Source organism: Coffea arabica, chromosome 6e (genome assembly GCF_036785885.1).
Source record: "Coffea arabica cultivar ET-39 chromosome 6e, Coffea Arabica ET-39 HiFi, whole genome shotgun sequence".
NCBI classification, from domain to species: Eukaryota; Viridiplantae; Streptophyta; class Magnoliopsida; order Gentianales; family Rubiaceae; genus Coffea; species Coffea arabica.
In genome coordinates this window covers 53,969,962-53,981,050 of record NC_092321.1, presented here as the reverse complement: position 1 = coordinate 53,981,050, position 11,089 = coordinate 53,969,962, and positions in this window count along the sequence as shown.

The window sequence follows — 11,089 nt, the reverse complement described above, 5'->3', positions numbered from 1 at the left end:
TAACTGTTACATGGTGTGTATTAGCAGATACCAGGCAGAAAGAGAAGAGAAACGTTAGATTGAAATTTGAATGTCGTACGTGGGACTGCATTGATGTATGTTTATGGTATTAGTTCTTGTGCATGAACAAAGTGTTGGATAAGGGTTACGTGGTGTTGGATAAATGTTACATGGTGTGGATTAGCAGGTACCGGCGAGAAAGAGAGAAAGAATTGTTAGATTGAAATTGGAATGTCGTATTTTGGACTGCATTGATGTATGTTAGATTGTATTATTTATTGTGCATGAACACAGTGTTGGATAAATGTTATATGGTGTGGATTAACAAATACATAGAAGAAACAGAGTAGAAATGTTAGCGTGTAACTCGTATGTCGTATTTGAGACTTCGGTGGTATATGTTTATTGTATTTGTTGTTATGCATGAACAGGATGGCACGAATAAGAAGCGAAAGACGGAACAAGAGTTTAGGCGAAAATGAAGGAATAGAGGCAGCGGGTACAAGTGAAGTTAGAGAACCAGTTCCACCTTTGAATGCGTGGATGAAGTTTAGGTAATATTGATGTTTATTGAAAATAATAATCATGAGTAGAATGCACAGCTAATTGGTTAATATTTAATGTGTGTAGGAAGGAGTATCAAAGCACCGTTCCAGCGAAAGGCATTAAGATAACAGAGGTATGTATTAAGAACTAAATAAAGCATTAATTGTTTATAGTTGTTGCACGGTAAAAGTAAAAAACACTATTAGAAAAGGGTTAATATCAGAAACCTCCCTTGAGGTTTCTTTTAATCACACCTAGCACCCTCCATGTTTTCGAAATCACACTTAGCACCCCTGCAATGACAATTTTGGTGTCATTGTCAGCCTCTCTATTTCAAAATGATAGCAAAAAAATGAATTGTAGGATAGAGACTTTATTTTTGTTCCACCTGTACCCATAGCCCAAAAAGAGTTTATTTCCTAGTAGCAAAACAGGTCTAAATCTTGTTTTTTAGTATATGTAAATGATCATCTAATAAATAATAGGATAGCATCAGGGTTGTAACACAATTACATATCTTCATACACCATGGAGTATGCTGATATGTATCGTTTGGAGGGATGCGAGGTAGGGAAGGGTGTTAGATCAATCATCCTTGAATAATGTAACACGTTTTGAACATTCTGTAATTTTATGTAAGTTTCTTGTATATCTTTACAATAGATTGCGTCTCTGCTATTAAGGTTTACAAATAATTCACGTAGAGTTACACATTATTTAAAAAATGTTACATTGATCCGAACGGGGATAAAAAATGTGAGTATGGATTCTCATAATGGCAGCAATAGTTTCAGAATGTGGTTGTAGTGGTAAATAAACTTGCTCTTCCATATTTGGGAAAATGCGGTCGTATAAATAGCTTTTTTCTGCATCGTAGTCGAATGGAGTTTGTAAGTTATTAATATTGCAATCCTCAGTGTCTAGATTATTGCTTGTAGATGGTGTTTTGGAAACATATGGATTGCGATACCCCATTATGTAGTAGAAATGGCTCGCTTAGGGTATATACTCATGAATTCCCATCATCTTTGAACTACGTTTAGATTGTGTTATTATGTAGTTAGGAATTGCGATTTTGGCAATGGCACTATGTCCATTGCCAAAAGTTAACATTACTGGAAACGGCATGACTAATTAATATTAAGGAGGGGGATAAGAACAGTTGTTAGATCAATCATCCCTAAATAGTGTAACATTTTTTCATCATTTTGTAATTTTGTATAAACTTCTTGTACATCCTTGCAACAGAAGTGTGATAAGTTGTTAGTGTAGATATGGGTATAGTATGTAATAATCGTACTTGTGTTGGTAAGTTTTACAGATAGTTCAATTAGAGTTACACGTTGTACAAAGAATATTACATAATTCAGAACAGTTATCAGCAGTTTGTCAAAAGAATTTTTTGATTTTTTTTAATCTTTTTTGGTATGCAGTTTTCTTCTTAGTTCTTGTAGTGGAGTATTGGTCTCCGTATACTGCATTGATTATTTTTAAATTATGACCGTTCAACTTTGGTTATGGTATAACAATACTTATCCGAATTTCTTTTTGCCTCTGAACGAGTTAAGGTTGTTTGTGGCATGGGATAGATGTTGGTGATTTTTGGATAATTTCTCACCTTTTGATTAGGAGAACCTGTCACATCCTACTGTCGGGAATGCTATGTGTTATTTCAAAAACTTGGAGGATGCTACATGTGATTAGAACAAACATTAGGGGAGGTTTCTGATATTAATCTGTGTTAGAAAATGTTGAATTACATATAACATGATTCACGATTATATGCATCCAATGCAGTATAATAAAATGGTTAAAGCAGCATATGATAAGTTGAGCGAGGAAGAAGTCCAGAATCGAAAAGAGAACTATCGAAAAGAGAAAGAGGAGTACAAGAGAGAAATGGCGCGTCTTGGAAAGACTATACCGGAAAAACAGCAGATTAAGGTAAGCACAAGGCATGGATGCTGAAATAGGTTGTTACGTGATAATGTGTGTATATCTAACTAGTTTTTGTGCTTGAACTTAATTATAGAATCCGAAGTACACCATTCGTTGTTCACCAAATCAGATGGTTTGGTTAGCATCGAACATTGATGAAACAAAAAAACAGCAAATCAGAGATTTGGGGTTTGGAGGGCTGCTGGAAATAAAGTGTCGCTCCATTCCGAACGGCATAGCAACCTGGCTGATCGACAATTTTAATCCTACACTAAGTAGCTTTCAGCTACATAGAGATGGTGTGCTACCCTTAACAGCAAAAGACATCAGTTTAATCCTTGGAATCCCAAATGATGGCCCCTTACCAGTTGAAGATACTGATAGCAGTGAGGGTGGAGATTCTGGACCAAGTCGCCGAACATACAAATGGAAAGAGCTGCCCGAAGAGTTAGTAAGCATGAGCGGTGGGGACGAGTTCAAGCGACTATTTGTTGCATTTGCTTGTGGATGTCTATTAGCTCCAACTACACGGGCTGAGCATAAAATTCGGCTATGGGATTGCACGAAGGTGGTTACTGAGGTGCCCTCATTAAACTGGGCAGAGTACGTTAGAAATGTACTATGCAATAGGATATTAGAAGTACAGAAGAAAAGCGGAAAGCAGCACCAATATGTTGGGGGTTGCATGTTTGTCCTACTGGTAAGTTTAGTTATGTGATATTGAAAGTTAGTAAGTGATCTAAGTAGTAGGGGATGCAACGAAAAGAAATTTTAAGTAGGCACATGAAGGTTGTTTATGCATAGTACTTGAATTGCAGGTGATATAATTGATGTGTCAGTGTCTAATTATATTGCAGGTGCATTACCTTGATCGAGTGACAATACTGAAGCACAGAGTGGCTCGAGTTACACCAAGAGTAAAGGCATGGACAGATGCTTTAATTTCAGAACGGGATGCATTGGAGATCGATAATCTCGGAGGTTATGGAAAAGGAAAACTAGTAAGAGCGATAACTTTTTTTTGATGGATTTTAACTTACTAGTTTGTATGTATAGGCCACACATACCATGTACTTATGAAGTGATGGTTTGATTTTGTTTTCGTAGATTGGGACGCATGAAGAAGAAGAGGCTGAATCTGGTGCACAGATAAATGAACTACCCCCTGAACTAGTTGGAATAATGATGGACAGCGGGCATCATGATATCGCAGTAAGCTGCCTAACTGTTAAAACTGATACTTCATTATGCGCTATTGTTGCTTAAGTTAAAGTTATACATTTTTTATAATTTGAACAATCATTCGTAAGCAGCCACAGCTACGTAACTTAGGAAAGTAATGTTGTCAAATACAATCATTAAGTGTTGACGTACAGCATACAATCATTTTGCGTTTGCTATGCTTGACATACAAAATCAGGAAAGTTAGTTGTAAATCGACAATGGGACAAAGAAGTAGTTAAGCTTTGTAAAAAGGTGGGAAGATTTTTCGAACGCCGATCACAAATAACACTAGTGCTCAGCTATAATCTAGCTACATTTGAAACGTAGTGTGCTCATGTCGTTTGTTCCATATTTTATGACAGAAACGAGAGAGAAAAAAAATTCTCGAATATTATTCATGCAAAATACAAAGTTAATTGTATACTTCATGCAATTCGTGTGCTAAATACAGCTTAGTCATTTTCATGTAACTTTTCTTGAAAAATATTTCACCACCTGAAAGCGAACAGGCAGATTTCATGAGGTCCATGAGTAAATAATACAGATCAATGCATAATATGATGAATTCATCTGTTCAGATTAAGTCGAAACGGGCTATTCATTGTGGTTTGTTAATGTATAAGCAGGTTGAGCTTTCAGAAGTGTACAGTATGACAGTGAGTTGCCAAAAAAGGATATTAAATATTGCAGAATTGCTGTGTTCTCATCCTAGGGCCAAAACAGCAACAACAGAGGTCGTTTCAAACGAAAAGCAGAAACAGAGGATGTCTGATTCAGAGCAAATACATCTTGATATGGACAGTGAAGATCATTCGGAATATCAATCCGCAGAAGCAGGAAAGGACTCCAATGCTGACGATGACGGTGATAGTGAAAAAGAACAAGATGCAGGCGGTAATGATGATGACATTGGGACCTCAACCAGAGCAATAGATGAGACTGAACCAACAAATCGACATTCGATGGGGCAGACGACAGTTGGAAAAGAGCAAAGTGGGAGAACCACTGATGGGAAGGAGGCAGAAAATATTGGCAACACAAGTGATGGGAAGGACATTTCAGACAGTGTGTACAAGTCAAATGATACCCCAACAATCATCCAAGATGACTCAACAGGTCCCTTTCGAATTGAGCATCCTTTGGATCTGCCACACACACCGAGAAAGTTGCGGTCTTATAGTCGCAAAAGGAAAGGTTAGTGAACAAAAAAACAGTGTCTTGAATTTGATGTACAAGTACTCACAAATTAAATTTATTATGTTGTGTTCAGAAAATAGAAACCTTGATAGTATTTAGTCTGAATTAATAGTTACATTTGAGTTTTGCATATGAATTGAAGAATTCTTAGCTGATCGGTTAAACGTTATTGCAATGTGCTGCCCCATTAAATTTTTGTATAACATGTATACCTAATCATTAGGGTTAATATCAGAAACCTCCCTTGAGCTTTCTTCTAATCACACCTAGCACCCCTCATGTTTTCGAAATCACACTTAGCACCCCTGGAATGACAACTTTGGTATCATTGTCAACCCCTCAATATTTTTGTTCCACTTTTACCCTCCTTGTGAACTCTATTTATGTAACTCACATCCCTTCAACTTTAGTAACACTACAATATCGTGCCTGCACAGTGTAACATGTTTTGAACATTTTGTAATTTTATATAAGCTTCTTGTACATCTTTATAACAGATTGCGTTTCTGTTATTAAGTTTTACAAATAATTCACATAGAGTTATACATTGTTTAAAAAATGTTACATTGATCTGAATGAAGATAAAAAAAAATGTGAATATGGATTGTCAAAATGGCAGCAATAGTTTCAATATGTGGTTGTAGTTGTAAATAAACTTGCTCTTTCATTTTTGTGAAATTGAGGTAGTATAAATAGCTTTTTATGCATCCTAGTTGAATGGAGTTTGTAAGTTATTAATATTGCGATACCCTATTGTCAAGTAGAAATGGCTTGCTGATGCTATATACTCATGAATTTCCATCATCTTTGAATTACTTTTAGATTGTGTTTTATTCACTTAGGAATTGCAATTTTAGCAATGGCACTATGTCCATTGCCAAAAGTTAACGTCACTGGAAACTCCATGACTATTTAATATTAGAGAGTGGGATAGGAACAGTTGTTAGATCAACCATCCCTAAATAGTGTAACATTTGTTGAATATTTTATAATTTTATGTAAACTTCTTGTACACCATTACAATAGAAGTGTGATAAGTTGTTAGTATACATATGGGTCCAATATGTAATAATCGTATTTGTGTTAATAAGTTTTATAAATAGTTCAATTAGAGTTACACTTTCTACAAAAAATATTACATAATTACAGAATAGTTTTACATAATTTAGGAAAAACCTCAAGGGAGGCTTCCGAAATTAACTCTACATAAATAGAGTTCACACGGAGGGTAAAAGTGGAACAAAAATATTGAGGGGTTGACAATGATACCAAAGTTGTCATTCCAGGGGTACTAAGTGTGATTTCGAAAACATGAGGGGTGCTAGGTGTGATTAGAAGAAACCTCAAGGTAGGTTTCTGATATTAACCCCTAATCATTATTCTGTCAGTGTGAACTACATAACATTTTGATTTTCTGATGTATTGATATCTGCAGCAGTTGTTGAAGATGAGAATGAGCACAGGCCAGCTCGGGCAACGAAGAAAAGCAGCATGCTACGGTCAGCCGAGTACGTTCTGCCTTCGCACGTGACAATCAGCATTTACGACAAAAGGATCGCTGCATTCGCGTGGGAGGTACATAAGAATCCCAAGTAAGGTTCCTATATATTTATCATACGATTATGAGGTTATAATACAGGCACTTAAGGATTTATTGGTGCCACTATTTGTTAAATGCATCCCTCCAGTCCATTCGTAATCAATTCATGCATTTTTATGCTCTTCGAATTGTAATTCAATTTAGGCTAAAATGGTATCAATTATAACCATAAGATTGTAACATTTCTCTCGAGTTACGTTTCTTGAACATCCTTTTTGTAATGAAGAACTAGCATAAGGTAGTAAAATTGATGAATATTAGGGAATGCATGGTTTATTAGCGCTAGTATTTGTTGGCTGAAGTTGAATGTAACTTTATGATAAAGCATTTACTTTTTTGTAGAACATGGTTGCTAACAACTGCCAATTTTAAAAGTAACTCTTTGTCTGACTTAATGACAGGGAGACACTCATTCAGATGTTCCAACTTTCTCTAACACGAGATGACCTCAGGACTCTTTGTGATGGCATGCATGTCTCGACTCGGGTTAGGCATATTTTTTCAGCCCGAGAAATAATACATTGTGTTGGTTTGGTAAGGTAAAGCGATACGTTTTCCAAATGGCAGTAACTAAACCCATTCTGTTACTTGGCTGTAACTGTACGCAGGTCATGGACATATTTGCCAGGCATATAAACTGGGGTGGGGAGGCTAGTACAACCAGTAGAGTCAAGCGCTATATTGTCGAGCCTATAGCAGTTGTAAGTATTAAAATTGTTGTTAGATAATGACTACCATTCAATAAAATATTATCAAAGTTTTGCACAAATGCATGTACCAATCTATTACCCGAGTCAGTGAAATTCACCCTAAACATCTATATCCCCTTGTACTGATTGCTAACAGGATGGCATTTTGAATCTTCGAAAATTCGAAACACAACCCGATGACATCCTAACTACTAAGCTTATGAAGTTGTTCAAGATCCGCGGGCCTGATAAAGCGGCTGATCCATCTAAGTGTCAGTTGGTATGGATATAATCTTATCGTAACTATTGATGAGACATGCTATATATTGGCAAGTTATTGGTAAACTACTCTATTATGCTCGTGCTGATGAAATTTTTTTTTATGCTGCAGATTCTTGTTCCTGTCCTCGTAGACAGCTGCTGGTTTGTGTACTCCTTCCATGTCTCACAACGCATAGTGCATCTGCTAGACCCTGACCCACAACAAGCAAAGAGCAAAGATATTACAGTTCTAAAGCGCTTGGTATGAGTGTTTATAGGAGTTGTTCATTAATTTTTATCATACAAATAGTTACTTGACTCTGTTTCATGCAGCAACGTGCCCTCGGACTGATAATGGCAGCTAAATTTGGGATGGAACTTGACTTTGCAACTTTCAAACTCTTAGTTGCTGATGTACCTCATGTGTCACCCGATCGCATGTAAAATATGGGATCTTTCAATACCACCCCGATACCTTACTATTGCAATGTGTACTACAATCACTTTAGTATATTGTCCATATTTCTGAGTCACAATATGTTGATCTGTACAGGTTCGATAGTGGAGTTTTCACGATGACCTTTCTTGAACACTGGAGTGGAAGATTGGCTGTGCGAATTACTGAGGTGTGATCATATTCTATAACTATCTGTTTTTCTACTTGTGGCAATAAAACGGGTAATAAATACCTCAATCCCCGGGTTTACTAATACAAGAGGTGAAATTGTGCAGGAAAATGTTGCGAAATATCGAATTATGTACACCGCGCGGCTTTGTAGTTCGGAGCATAATACAAAGTTTCAGGACACTATTGTCGCCACGGTTGGGAGTAAACAGTAAAAGGTTGCAAGATCATCATAATTAAGGATGTAAATTCAGGACTCTTTTTGTATAGTAGCAAAGGATGTTTTTGAAATAGTAGTTTTTCGACCTGGCCATATTAGCGACGAAATGTGCGTCTTTTTGTAACATACTGTTTATTTATCGGTTGTGGCCATAAAATGTGATTTTAAGTCATGTATTTTGCGTTCTTCAAGTTGCAGTTGTCAGTAATAACATTAGCCGAACATGTATATTTATGTATATTTTCCGTAACTCTATGCCAACTACTTGTAATACGGGCACTATGAAGAGTATGGACAATGAAAACCCATGACACCAATGCCATTTAGATTATGGTACGATGAAGAGTATGGACAATGAAAAAAAATTAGTTACATTTTCAAAGCATTAAGATGCATCCTTGAAGTCCAAACTTGGTGGGAAGGACGCTGCCCTTCCAAATGTCCCTATTACATGGACCAAAGACACCATTTATTGTCATTAATAACCTCCCTTGTACAAGTATTTTTATAAAAATAAAACGTAACTATATGCTAAGAACTTGTAATACCGACCACAGGCATTAAAGTTTGGAGGTTTTATTATCTGTATCCATTTATTGTTAGTAACTACCACACTTGCTCAAACGTAACACTTCTTTGAACAAGGTGTAAAGCCACGTCAACTAATTGTGCATCAAATATTAAATATGGGGTCAAGATGATAAAGTATGTGATGATCCAATGTACAGGTAAGGCATAAAGCATGAAAAAATTCTTATTTTTAACAAATACTGCATGAAAGAACTTTAAACACATATATTCACTGTATACGGAAGGTCGGAACCCTCAACCAACGCACATTACCTGCTGAGTTTTTGTTAAGTTCATTTCATGATAAAAGCTGAAATTGTCCGTAATTGTTTAGTAACTCTCCGTAACACTCATCAAACGTCTCGATACTATCTCTTGTACGCCTTGTACTCAAAGTTGGTGTACAGGTCATATGGACATGATTCCCAAGAAAGGCTGTTACTCTATAGATTTCAATCCCGTCACCTACTTCCTGGCATGCCTATTTCATAGGTGCAGCAATGCAAAATTAAGGACATACACAGGAAAGGTTCCAAGTGCAATCGTTGCTGAAGGTGTGTGCATTTTGCATACTCCATAACTCTGTTTGCACATGGTGTAACTCCCTTTCGACAACGTGTAATTATAGTACAAAATTAGAAGAGTTCCATACATTTTGTTATAAAATGTGGTATAAGATGATATCTAAACTGGACTAATTTTGTTTGGCCGAATATTAGCCATGAAGAGCTCGCAAATGTGTCGTTTGATGTCTGAGATGCTTTTGTGTTAGATCCCAGTCAACATGTTACTTATTTCATACTTGCTAATTTCTTTGCAGCATCTTTGCTAGTTTATATCGTCCAGGAAAATATATTTTTCACCCCTAATGTTTAAGGTGTTAACCAATTTCATCCCTAAAGTTTCATGCACAACACATTTTATCCTTGTAATTTTATAATTTTGATTAATTTCATCCTTCAAGTTCATAAATACACATTCCATCCTCATAATTTCCTAAATTTGGCAAATTAAGGACAATTGGTAGAATGTCAATCAATTTGAATGGGATAGCGTCAATTGATCACAACATGGCCATTAGTAAAAAAAAACTGGATTAACTAAAATCTCAAAAATCTTTTATTTATTCACTTTCTCATTTTAGTACAAAAAGACTAAGAAATTTTTAGCCACCATTACTTTCTTCTTAATCACAATGAGGTACACGAAAATATGAGAAAAATATTAATGCAAAAGAATGAATGGTTTGGATTGTCATTTATTTGCAAGATTTTGTTTTGTTGTATCATATACGTGTTTTTCAACCATCTATTTATCTTTCAATCTATTTATTTAGTCTCAAATATATCATATCACCATTTAAAGGGAAAAAAAAGATATAGTCTTGTATAAAAAAAATACTTGTTGTTATTTCTATAATTTAATCAATAATTGAATTAAGTATTAATAATACCATCATGAATGGGACATGTGATGATATTATGTCTAAAATGGTTAACAATCCTTTCATTGGTAGGAATTATAAAATTATGATGATGAAATATGTTCTACATAAATTTTAGGGACAAAATTGTTCATAATTACAAAATTATGAGGATGAAATGTGTTTTGTGTGAAAATTTAGGGACGAAATTATTGAACATCTTAAACATTGGGGATAAAAAGTGTATTTTTTCCTATATCGTCTCTTCCCACATACCTAAATCTGAAACTTTGTGACTTATCCCGTTCAACACACATTACCATTACATCATCCCTTATTACAAACATCAATTCCTAACATCTGCTCCAAGGGAGGTTTACATCTTTCAAATGTCTTCATCTAGCAATACTGGAGGCGGATCTACTGACCTAAGGTACCAATATCGCTACTGTAGTTGTGGAAGAAGGGCAGCCCTGAAGATCGTCGAGTCACAGAAACCAACGAAAGGGTTGCTGTACTTCGTGTGTGAAACAAAAGCATGTATTTTCTTTGCTTGGTGCCGTCCAATAGGGAGGGATGACGAGCAAATTCAGACTAACTACTGTCCCACCTCACCTAATCGACAGGCTATAAGCAGAGAAAGCTCCTTCGACAGTCCCGGAAGAGTGTTCCATGATTCAACCTCGTTCTCGCACCATATGCACGGCATCGAACACGATATTCGACAAATGAAAACCTTCATGAGGATTTCGGTAGCGGTCGCCCTTCTGTTGCTACTAATAGCAATTTTTTGCTG